We start from the raw sequence: 13,900 nt of genomic DNA, 5'->3' as shown, positions 1-13,900 counted from the left end.
CATTTCTAACATGCATACGTCGGAGACAGCTGTACATCCTAATCTCCACCGTTGATCTTACTTGTAAGGACGAGCTCAGAGCCCTCGGATCGAAGAAGAAAACAACAAGATCAGCGCCCTTCACTCCCAGCCCTCGGATCGCCCCGGACAAGAAAATTTAGGACCGTCATATTAGAAGAAGAAAATGACAAATATTCTGAAGGGGATCTCAGCCGTCCATTCTGATCCTCTTTAATTCTGAGCCTCGGATCATGTCCTTGAAATCCTAATCCTCCATCTCCTTCAAAATAGATCCACGACCCTTCATGAGAGCACGGTTCTATAAATACCTGCATGAAAACTGTTCAAAGGACGGAAAAAAAAGAAGGAAGTTACTATAGTGGAAGAACTCTGAAATTTAATTCAGATCGTTACTCTGCTTTCATAAGAAGAACTTTTGAAACTAGTTTTCTGAAGTATTTTCTTAAAAAGATTTTGAACACTGAAACTTTCCATTTTATTTCGTTCATCATCTAGCGTTCACATTTTGCGGTTCCTTGTTATCTTTATTTTCACTTCCATCGTCCATGTTCGACCTCATTTAAACTCGGTTATAATTCTGACTCGATTGCATTTAGTGAAGCACTCTTTGTTCCAAGGCGAACCTTATTCTCCCGGTTATCAATTTGCAATCTTATTGCGTTTTGTGATTCTCGGTTAGTTCACTAGAATCGACTCCTTACAGGTCAGTATTCATGTTGCCATTTTATTAAGTTTAGTTCTTGTTTCGCATTTTCATTCTTCTTTCTTTATGTATGTTATTTTCTTTTAAGTTCATATCATATTTGGAAGATCTGAGAGAAAGGTTGTGCTCTAGTTTATTTCGTGTCGATACCTTTGTTAATCTTTATTATTTACGGCGTAAGTCATCTAGCTCCAAGCGATACATAAGTAGTTGGATGAGATGTAGGCGGCAACAAGAGTCCTTTTGAAATAATGAAAGGTCCGAATAATAAGCACGGAAAATGGTAAAGTGAGTCACTAGAATAACTCAATAGGTCATAAGGCAAGGCGTCATAAGACAAGGAAAACCAAACCCGGATAACTAAATGGAATAGATCGGCTACCAAAAATGCTGGTAAGGCGACCATATTGGAAGGTCGGAGGATTCGGTTTGGCATCCCCTTGATCCAAAGGTACCAATAAGTTAAGAAGTCTTGCATAGACCCCCTGGCATCTTTGAACGTCAGAACCCTTAGCCTTAGGCCCTCTCGATAGGTAAAATTTAGAGAGATCGGAAAAATCCTTATCCGACTACCATTTAATTAAAAGAGATCGGAGGAGAGTTCTTATCCAATTCTCAATCTAAAATTTTAACAAATATTTTAAAAGAGATCGGAGGAGAGTTCTTATCCGATTCTCAATCTAAAATTTTAACAAATATTTTAAAAGAGATCGGAGGAGGGTTCTTATCCGGTTCTCGAGCTTAAAAAATTTTAATAAATATTAAAAGAGATCGGAGGAGGGTTCTTATCCGGTTCTCAAGTTTAAAAATTTTAATAAATATTAAAAGAGATCGGAGGAGGGTTCTTATCCGGTTTTCAAGCTTAAAAATTTTAATAAATATTAAAAAAGATCGGAGGAGAGTTCTTATCCGGTTCTCAACCTAAAATTTTAATAAATATTAAAAGAGATCGGAGGAGAGTTCTTATCCGGTTCTCAATCTAAAATTTAAATAAATATTTAAAAGAAATCGGAGGAGAGTTCTCATCCAATTTCCAAAATTGGATTCTAATAAAATAGCCCTTCCAACAAAACTAACATACAACAGTAACTCACTAAGGTTGTCTCATTTACTTATGTATCTGGGTAATCCGAATTAGTAAAAAATCAAATATTCCTTTTGTCAAAAGGATTAACATTTCCATTCAAGCCCTTCCTAACTAATTTATAAAGAGTGCGAAGTTAAATCTATTTACCCTAATTAAGGGATGAGGTGGGGTGCCTAACACCTTCCCCACCCATTTACGGACCCCGAACTTAGAATCTCTGTTTTGAAGTGGTTTTATTTCAATTTATCTTCACAAATGGTTTTCTTTAGTTTCCCTCAAAACTAAGGTGGCTACTCCTCATTCTTTTCCACTTCGGTGAGGGTTCGTTCAGGCGACCGCAAAATCCCTTGCGACAGTTCCTACACTCAAAATTTGAGGAAAGTTCCTAAATCAAAGTTGAGCTTCCAGAATAATTTGGCTCATCCCAATTAGAGTTTCCTAGTGGGAGATATGATATAAATACTATTCTGGGGTCAAGTGGCTATTTAGTTCAATTTCAGGATTTGGATAGCTGACTTGTCCTAGCAATTTGTCCAAGTTGCATTAGGTTCTGGGTTTTGGTCAAAACATCAAAATTGTAGTTCTAGGTCTTATAGAGATTTTAGCTTTAGTTTCACTACATTTGCAGTTCTGTGGACCAAGTTATGGCATTTTTGCCAAAACTGGTTGGATAGGTCCAAGTCCAGAATTTCAGGTCAATTTTGGTTCTGCTCAGAATTATTGACCTAATTTTTTCTAGCAAATTGGTTGGAGTAGAGGCAGAATTGGACTCTATGTTCTTCATGAAAAATGTGCTCCTATGTCTAACCTTTCCAATGGTTCAAGAATCAGGTCATTCTGACCTTCCTATAGTAAGTTATGGCCATTTGAACATTTATTGTTTATATGGTCATTTTTCTAGATCGAGCATATGGTTACTCGGATTTAAGCCAACTTCAGGTCATGTTTGGTGCAGTTTCTAGGCAGGGTCTCTACATGAAAAATGTAGCTTTATGTGCTAAGTTTCACCTTCAATTAGCCTCACTCTAATTGGAGCAATATAACTCTACTTATGGCTTTAAAACCACGCAAGACTCAAGGTCCAGAATCCTGAATAAAAAATCAACACTCCCAATTTTCAATTCCACCTAACTATCAAACTTCAATCACATTCATGGCACTTCAAATAGTCAATAAATGGTCTCAACAATGTCAATTTAGCATCAATTGATAAAACCCCCAAATTTTGGGTCAAAACCCAAACTTTAATTTCTCAACTCATACATAACACATGTATACCAATATGCTATTCATATCTTCTTGTTAATCAACATTAGTAAAAACAATTACGGTCATCAATTCATCAAAATCCCATCATTCCCATCGCTGCCGAAATTTAGAGTTTCCATTTAATCATGGTATTCTTTTAGTTTCATGGAATTTCAACCTAGTTTGACATGCTTACAACACTTAGAGAAAGAAAGAAGCATAGGTAGTGCACTAACCTTACTAGGAGATTTTTTCAAGCTTTAAACTTCACTCTTCCTTCAATTTCTTGGCTGCCTAAGGCTTCCTCAAGGTGTAGGAGTAATTTTTAGTGAAGGCAAGTATAGGTTTTGGTGTGTAAATGGGGAGAAATTCAAGCTTGAAAGCTTGAAAAATGGTGGAGCACTCTTTCATGGGGTTCGGCCATGGTGGGTTCAAGAAGAAGATGATGAGCTTTTTTGGCTAATTAACTTAATTTGTCTCTCTTATATATGGTTGTCTAAATTCAATTGGTCAAAATTTTAATTACATCATCCTTGTGTCATGCTTATATAATAAATGGTATTTAAATTTCATTTCTTTTCTTATCTTCTCTACTCATTTCCATTACACAAATTCATAATTTTTAATTTATTTTTAAGGTTTTATTCTCTCTCTTTTTGACTGACATTTTGGTCAAAATTCAACACTGAGGATGAAATGACAAAAATGCCCTTTGTTGTGTTCATCGAGTTACAATTATTTTTACCGATTGACATAAATTTTCTTGTATCTCATTGACAATTTTTATTGTCATTTAAACCTCATAAATTCTTCAATTAAGTCCCAAATATTTATTTCACAGAGTTTCTCACGGCTCTGAAGTTGACAACTGTTTTCACAATCATTTCCCATTAGGGTTACCCATCGCCGGGACCTCGGCTCCTTTAACCTATTTGCATTTTGTTTCTTTGATTTCTCCTTAATTTTACTTAACCTCTATTTAGTTTGTTTATGGCTCCTCTCTCTAGTTTAAATATATTTCCAGACATTTTGGCTGTCCAATCAGACATTAGTCACCGGAATAATAGAATGTACAGAACTACCTAAAATAAGGATGTCACAATATATAATTATATTGTAAGTATATAATACATCTAAAAAAAACATAGAAAAACATATATATAAATTCGGTTCTCGGTTTGATTCTGGTTTGGTACGATTCCGTTCTAAGAACCGAACCAAAGCTGTACCAAAGTATTAAAATAAATTCAGTTCTGTACGGTTCCTGTCGGTTCGATACGGTTCTTCGATTCGATTCGGTTCCCCCAAGAACCATGCACAGCCCTACTATTAGCAAATGACGACTTTCGTCTTCTCTCTATCAAACAATGTTCACGTGGAAGAGAAAGCTGTTGATATGGAAAAGAAAGCCGCTAACGTGGAATGTAAAATAATGAAAAAATTATAAAAAAAAGTACCTTATGGTTTTATCCATTTTCAATCCAGGGTCTAACATTTACTTTGTAACAAACATGTGGTAATGCTCTGATAACAAACTATAATATTTTGTCTAACATTGTCAATTTTCGTTTATGTGCCACTAAAATAATATTAAAAATAAAAAAGAAAAAATAATTCACACAAGATATTTCATACAAGAAAGAGACTTTATTTACTTTGAATGCTGTAATTCCAAAAGTGAAGATATACTGATGAGAAGTTTTGCATGAAGATCTTAACTTTCATAATCACTATCAACATATTTCTGAACCTATATTTTGCACATTTACTATTGGAATCACTATCAAAGATTGCTGATGTGGCACAAACTCCCAAGTGAATTGTTGGATTAGTATTACTAAGAAATTTGGTAAGAGCAACAATTCTTTCGTTGGAGTGACTAAATTGAACCAATACTTTTGAGTAGCTAGCCACATATTTCTCCTTTCTATGAGTTGACTGATACATTTTTTCACTTTGGGCATGACTTCCATCAGTACTATCTTAAGAAGTTTGTGGTTGAAGCTGCCCTCCAAATTCCAGAACACTTTTAGATATTATGTCAGATTCTTCTGGTCTAGAGACTTAGCTATTAGAAAATACTAAAACTGTCAAATTAAGTTTTTCAAGGAGAACAAGCATAAATTTTTTTATGGTGCTTCGAAAGTGAAGGATCTCAAATTCTTATTGTTTTCAGAAGTTAAATAATTCACTTGCTTTATTAACAGTGTAAAATTTCAGGGTACCACATTGTCATAAAATAAGCTACAGACCCTGAAGTAAAATTAAGCAAAATTACAAGTTACTTTTTTTGTAATTTTCACTTTTTTACTCAACGTCAATAAATTTTTCTTCAACGCCAAAAGATTTTTATTTTACGTCAGCACCTTTTAACGGAGAAAAAAAAAGGAAAGTCATCATTTTGTAACAATACAAAATTTCAGAGTACCATTTTATCATAAAGTGAATCATACACTTAAATAAAATGGGTAAAATTGCATAATACTTTTTTGTAATTTTCTCTCTTTAGTAATACAAATTAAATTTGAGAGATTGTGACTGTTATAAAGTTGAGATAGTCAAATCATTTAAGTTGAGTGATTGTTAAGTCAAATTAATCTAAAATAGATTAATTCTTATCCAATTTTAAATTTCCTTTAAAATTTATGAAACTAAAATAGATTAAAATAAAAATTGAGGGTGTGATCAGTTCAGCGCTAATTTATGGCTCAAGCCTAGCGAAAATAGAACTGAGAGAATAGAACTATTAAAATACAAATTTTTGTTTTTCATAAAAAAGTTATAAATTTTCAAATATAGAAAGGATAAATAATAAAATAATCTAAATCATTTAAAAAAATTATTTAATATTTTTATTTTAATAAAATTAATTTTTTTATTTTTTATTTTGAAAATATATACTATTTAGTCCCTATATTATTATTTCGTTTATTCTTTAATTTCTCCATCTAGGTTATATTAAATTTTTTATTAGTCAATATATATATAAAGAAAAAGATTACATTCATAGAAATTAAATAGTTCAAAATTTAGAAAATAAAGATTGTATAATTATATTTTTTAAATTACAGGAATCAAATAAAATTTAAATTAATAACTTAGTTTAAAATTGAATTATGGATTTAGGATATTTTAAATTTTTCATACTTTATTAACTCTAAAATATCAAAGAAATTAAAAATTAAATGAAATAAAATATAGAGACTAATAAATATATTTTTGAAATAAATAATTAAATTATTAATTTTATTAAGTTAGGGAAACTAAATAATATTTTTCACTCTTATATATATATATAAAGCATAAAGGTTTCTTAGTAGCATTCTAAGAAGAGAGTTTGCCTTGTTATTTTCTTTTAGTTTTACCACGTGGCACTTACTATATATAAATTATTATATTTTATAATTATAATTATTATTATCTTTCATGTTAAGTATTTAATTTTATTTTATTTTTATTTCTTTTTAAATATCTTTATTATTATTATTGTTACCACAATTTTTACGATTAACTAATTAGAAATATTAGATATCTTCTAATAATTTTATAAATGTCTTATTTAATTATTCTCAAATTTTTAATTATTTTATTTAATTATAAAAATTTAATAATTATATATCTTATAATTAATAAAATAATTTAAAATCATACTGTAAAAGTAGTTACACGGAGTTAAATACTTTGCATCTTCTCTCTTTTTATATATTTAATAAATTTTAATTTACTTTAATGTTATTTAATTTTTATTTATTTTATTTTAATACGTATTTAATAAAAATATATTTTTAATTATATATATATATTAAATGCTCTATATATATATATATATAATGAATTATGAAAAAATAAAATAAAATTTTATTTTCATAGTTATGGTATACAAGAAATTTATATTAATATTCAATTTTCATTAATTTTTAATATTTTTTATAACATAATTAATAAATAATTAATATTATTACTTTTGTTAATATTAATCCTGTTATATTGTTTTATTATTATTTAGAAACATTTTTAAATTATATATATATGCACCAAGTAATTTTATTAAATTCTCTCTATTTTTATTAATTAATTATATAATTTTTTTTAAATTATGATTAATTTATTAATTCCTTAACTATGTATATATAAATTACAAATTATTTAATTATTATATTTTAATACTATAATAAGTAGCTATTATTATTATTATTATTATTATTATTATTATTATTATTATTATTATTATTATTATTATTATTATTATTACAAATACCTAAAAAATTCAATTTAATTAGAGATAAGAAAAACTAAAAGTTAATTAGACTAATTTATTTTATACCCAACAAACAACAAGCATATATATATATATATATATATATATATATATATATATATATATATACATTCATGACTAACTAATTAAAAATATTAGATATATTTCAATAATTTTATAAAATTTTCGTTTAATTATTTTTAAATTTTTAATTATTTCATTTAATTATAAAATTTAAGAATTATATATCTTAAAATCAATAAAATAATTTAAAATTATACTATAAAAGTAATCACATGCAATTAAATACTTTGCCCTCTCTCTTTTTTTTATAATTTTAATTTACTTTAATATTATTTTATTTTTATTTATCTTATTTTAATAGTATTTAATAAAAACATATTTTTAATTTTTTATATATATATTGAATGCTATATGTATAATGAATTACGGAAAAATGGAATAAAATTTTATTTTCATAGTTATGGTAAACAAGAAATTTATATTTATTTTTTGATATTTTTATAGTATAATTAATAAATAATTAATATTATTACTTTGATTAATATTTATCATGCTATATTTTTTTATTATTTAGAATTTTTTTAAAATTATATATATATATATATATATATATATATATATATATATAAAGTAATTTTATAAATTTCTCTCTATTTTTATTAAATAATTATATAATTTCCTTAAATTATGATTAAGTTATTAATTCTTTAATTATGTATATATAAGTTATAAATTATTTAATTATTATACTTTAACATTATAATAAGTAGCTATTATTATTATTATTATTATTATTATTATTATTATTATTATTATTATTATTAACTAGAAAGTTCAATTTAATTAAAAATAGAAAAAATTAAGAGTTAATTAGACTAATTTATTAATTATACCCAACAAATGCATATGTTAATTTTATATACATTCTATTTTTCACTTTTTGATGAAGAAATGGTCCAGATTTTTATAAAATAAATTCAAGAAGAGATACAATTTCAAATCTATCACATTTATGCTACGTGATAATTTTTAATTGAATTTATTGACAGTATTTTTCTGTATTTTCTAAATAGTTGTAACATATAATTATTATATAATTTAATTTTCTAAATATAATTCTTAATTAATTTGATTTTTTAAATTTAAATAATGAAAAAATATTAATTACTAAATGCAATTATCATTCATGATGAGGTTTCCTAATTTTTAATTTGAAAACATCAATAGTAATAAAATCAAGACTCATGTTTATTTAAAGGAAAATCAAAACCATTCAGTAAAATATTTTTAAACACATTTACCTTAATTAAATTTAATATTTAATTGCTAATGATTTACTAGACGTTTAATCAAAATTCAATTAATATTATCATGACTATCAAATTATTGCTATAATTGAAAGTTTAATTTTTTTAAAAATATTTGCTCCAAATTAGAACCAAACATTATGGGATATTTGAATTTTTGTGAGAAATTACTGATTGAATTTTTTTTAAAAAATATGTCTAATTATTAAAGGTAATGCCTATCTATTAATTTTTAAATTTTTTTAAATAAAAGGAAAGTCAACATTAATTTTTTTTCTATATTTCCTAAATAGCAGTAATATATAATTATTAAGTATAATTATCACAATTCTCTAATTTTTAATTTGAAAACGTTAGTCGGAGTAAAAGACCTGTGCTTATTTTGAAGGAAAATCAGTACTTAAAAATTTTCTCTCTCCTTATTATATATTCAAAAATTTTAATTTATTTTAATATTATTTTATTTTTATTACAACAAAGAATAATAATAATAATAATTATTATTATTATTATTGTTATTACAAACAAAGAATAACTTATGACCCTTAAAAAAAAACTTATGACTATTAGAGCCACTTATTTGAAGGTAACTACGAACTTATTTAGCTAAAATTTATTACTAACGCTTTAGAGTTTTAATATTTTAAATAGGAACATTAAAATTCTTTTAATTAAAGAATAATTTTTTTAATTAATAATGATTTAATGACCTAATTAAATTTAATATGAATTTTCTCTATCTCTTTTGCTATATATATATATATATATATATATATATATATATATAGTGCATAGCACGGGTATTCCACTAGTTTTATATATGTTTCATTTTCGTTTCTTAATAAAGAGATGGTCCAGATTTTTGAAAAATAAATTCAAGAGGAGATAAGAATTTAAATCTATCACATTTTTGTCAAGTGATAATTTTTAATTGAATTTATAAGTGAAAATTTTTAATTGAATTTATTGATAACAATTTTTCTGTATTAATTACTAAATATAATTACTAAAAAATGAAAAAAATATTAATTATTAAATATAATTGCCATTCATTATTAGGTTTCTAAAATTTTTAATTTGAAAATATCAATGACAATAAAATCAAGACTCAACTGTTTTGTGGGATATTTTTAAACATATTTATTACAATTAATTTTAGTATTTAATCTATTACATTTATGATAATAGTAATTTTTAATTAAATTTATTGATGAAATTTTTTTTTATTTCCTAAATTATTGTAATATATAATTATTATAATTTAATTTTTTAAATACAATTCTTAATTAATTTAATCTTTCAAATTTAAATAATAGAAAAATATTAATTACTAAATGTAATTGTCATTTATTATAAGGTTTCTTAAATTTTAATTTGAAAATATCAATACCAATAAAATCAAGACCCAACTATTTAGTGAAATATTTTTAAACATATTTATTACAATTAAATTTAGTATTTAATCTATCACATTTATATCAAATGATAATTTTTAATTGAATTTTTTTATGACAATTTTTCTTGAATTTTTAAATTGTTATAATATAAAATTATTATATAATTTAATTTTTAAATATAATTTTTAATTAATTTAATCTTCTAAATTTAAATAATAAAAAAATATTAATTAATAAATATAATTATTATGAGATTTCTTAATTTTTAATTTGAAAACATCAATAACGATATAATCAAAATCCAACAGTTTAGTACAATATTTTTAAATATATTTATTATAATTAAATTTAATTAATATTTAATTGATGATAATTTGTTAATCCAATATTTTTAATTTTAAAATTCAATAAATATCATGACCCTCTAATTATTATTATTATAACTAAAAATATAAATTTTTTTAAAATATAATATTTAAATTTATGTAAAAAATTAATAATTAATTTTTTTAAATATATCTGATTATTAAAGATAAAATTAATATTAAATTATTCCTATATTTTCTTAATAATAATAATTATTATTATTTTATTCCTCAATTTAATTTGAAAACATTAATAGTAATAAAATCATGACTCATGATAGTGGCATCCGCTCGTTATAAATAGCTTCGCCTGGTTATCGAGGTTTTCCATCATCGTCCGTTAATGAACCGCTAGAAACGCCAATATCTGAGGAACAAAATCATAGAAATTGCGAGTCAGTCAATGAAAGGGACCCGTCGGCTTCCTGAATAAGAAAGAGGAAGGACACCGCTATACCTAAACCAGAAACCTTCACACTCCAGCAACATAACCACGGCGTCGTTTCTCAGTTCTCTTAACCGGCACGTGGCATTTAGGTCAAGCACTACTGTATACCACACCAACTCGTCACATTAACTCAAGACGCAGAAGAACATTTTTCTACAACCACCGGTTCGAAAGCTCTAAATATCCGATCAAATTCTTTCCCTCTCAGTTCCGAATTGCGTATTCCCAATTCTTGCTCGGGATTGGGTAATTCTGGATGGGGAAAGGTGGAGGCTGTGTTCAAGCAGAACAAACGCCCTGCCGTCGCTGAAGATCACCAAGGCTCATCTCTTGACGCGCCGATCCTGACGAGGATAACGCCGAGAATAATGCGACTGCCGCAATGGATTCCACCTCACAGTTGAAGATATTCATTGTGTTTTACTCGATGTACGGTCACGTGGAGGTTTAGCCAGGAGGATGAAGAAGGGAGTCGACGGAGTGGAAGGCGTGCAGGCTGTTTTGTATCGGGTGCCAGAGACGTTACTGGGTGATGTGTTGGAGCACATGAAGGCGCCAGCGAAGGACCCTGAGATTCCGGAGATAACGGCCGCGGAATTGGCAGATGCTAATGGTGTTTTATTTGGGTTTCCAACGAGGTACGGCTGCATGGCTGCGCAGATGAAGTCGTTTTTCGACTCTACTGGGCAGTTGTGGAAAGAGCAGAAGCTCGCCGGAAAGCCTGCTGGATTCTTCGTCAGTACTGGGACACAAGGTGGCGGCCAAGAAACTACAGCGTAAGCAATTCGATGCCTTAAAAAGCCTTTTTTTTCCATGTGGATCTTTTGTTATACAGTTTAATCTAGATTCTAGAGTCGCTGACCTGAAATGAAAGCTGATCATTTGAAGCCTCATAACTCTGAGGAACGGATGCAGAGTGACCAATTTTTTTGGAAAATGATAAGCATATTTAGAGTAGGAGATTATTTGATTTGAAAATTCAATGGATAAGCCTAGTTAGAGTATAGTGACGTCACATATAGATGTCAGGCTATGGAAGTTAACTTTGTTGCTGTGAGTCCTAATAAATATGAGCTATCAAAAAAGCTCCTATAAGATACAAAATAAGTGACAATGTTCTTTGTTATGCATTAAACTTTTTGGGGAGGTTATGCCTGAGTGTAGAGGCATAGGGAACTAGAGTGAACAGTATTCATGAATCAAGGAAAATCACATCTAAGAAGTTGACTATATTTCTTTGTCAATACATTGGAGTTCTTTAGAATAATTGTTAGATAAATGTGTTGGTTTGGATGAGTGTGTGTGTGTGTGTGTGTGTGTGGATAATAATCCACATGAAGTTAAATGCAAAATTAGAACTGCAGAATGCTGATATTGGCGTCACTTGTTAATAATTGTTCAAGAAAACACAGTAATATATCATGTTAAATTGATATAATTTATTATTTCTTAGCTGATGTTTGTTGAGGAGCAATTAGGTTTGGTTTTTATGTTGAAGAAGGATGTTGCCTATGTGCTGCTTGCCTAGAGGGCTTCTTTGTAGAGTGCCATAAAAATCCTCCTCATCCACTTTCTCTTGTTAATTTGTGAGATAATTAAGATGAGAGACTGACATACTGCCTAAATTTATGCTACCAATAGCTCTACCTCTGAATCTTTTTTTTTTTTCCCTTCCATGATTAGATTTCTCAGAAATCTGAATGTTTCTCCACAACAACTTAAGTTTGAAGTTACGATTCTCTCTTTCTTAAAGATGTTGCAGAGTATTTTCTTTTTCCCAATTCCACACTTTATTGGGTTGGGGGTTTGGGGTTATGGATTTTTATCTCAATTGTATAGAACTCATATAAGGAATTACGGGTATATCAAAAAATAGGGAAGTGTTTTTATAGTCCCTAATTTTATAGTCCCTAATTTTATATGGTCCACAGCCCAGCAAAACTATAGCATTTGAGTTTGTTTATGATTGGCAATTAAAGATTTAGTTTTGGGATTAATGTGGTTAATCTTTTGTTTTTTATAGGCATTTTTCGCCGATCAAGATGTATTTAAGTACTGTCGTAAACAACTAAATTTGTCTTGTTCGTATGAAATTCATATTTCGGTTTTAAAATCTCTATCTTTTGTCTTGATAATTGACAAGTATGGGGAAATGGGGAAGGATGATATAATACTGGTCATATAAATTATAAAAAATTGAATGGGTAAGTTAAAATGCTTGCTTGAGAAACTAAATAATTCTAATCATGCTCTATCCCGCTATTTCTCTTGTTTCATTTGGGGCAGATGGACAGCAATTACCCAGTTAGCTCACCATGGAATGCTATTTGTTCCTGTTGGGTACACCTTTGGAGCTGGTATGTTCAAGATCGATTCTATACGAGGAGGCTCTCCATATGGTGCTGGTGTTTATGCAGGTGATGGCTCGAGAGAGCCAAGTGAATCAGAGCTGGCACTTGCAGAACATCAGGGCAAATATATGGCCACAGTCGTAAAGAAGCTTGCTCAGGCTTGATGATGTTGTTCCCAATCTTTGAAACACTTGTGGTCTCTTTTATCTGGTCATCTATTTGAATGCATTTGTTTGTAAATGGTCTTATATATCAAATATGAGGATTATAATCTTCTATTTTAGCCTTTTGGATTTGGATTTGAATGTGTAAAAGAAAAAAATAAATAAAATAAAATGACAACATGATATTCAATTTAAATATCTCAATATGATATCCACATTTGTCCAATTAAAGCTTAGAAGATATTGTTAAATCAGTTGAAAGTGATATACTCCAGATAACTTTTAATCTTTTGGCATTTCAACTCTAATTCATTTGGCTTTTAATTTTAAATACTAATTCAGTGTTTGAAATATTAATTTTCAAATCCAAACAGAACATCAATTATTTTGCATATTTGTATCGCATTAAAAATTATTTCATCGTAATCAGTGGTTAATACTACAGTTGAAATTAGGTTTAAATTTGATTTATTTATTATTAAAATTAAAAAATTAATTATAAAGAGATGGGTGTATTTTTTTTTAGC

At 27.6% G+C, this 13,900-nt stretch overlaps 1 pseudogene; it reads left to right on the top strand.

Moving 5' to 3' along the window:
* Nucleotides 1-11,099: 11,099 nt before the first annotated feature.
* On the top strand, nucleotides 11,100-13,577 carry LOC131177405 (probable NAD(P)H dehydrogenase (quinone) FQR1-like 2; annotated as a pseudogene).
* The last annotated feature ends 323 nt before the right edge of the window (nucleotides 13,578-13,900 follow it).

The sequence above is a fragment of the Hevea brasiliensis genome, unplaced genomic scaffold (genome assembly GCF_030052815.1).
Source record: "Hevea brasiliensis isolate MT/VB/25A 57/8 unplaced genomic scaffold, ASM3005281v1 Scaf451, whole genome shotgun sequence".
Lineage (NCBI taxonomy): Eukaryota > Viridiplantae > Streptophyta > Magnoliopsida > Malpighiales > Euphorbiaceae > Hevea > Hevea brasiliensis.
This window is presented reverse-complemented; position numbering and strand designations above follow the sequence as displayed.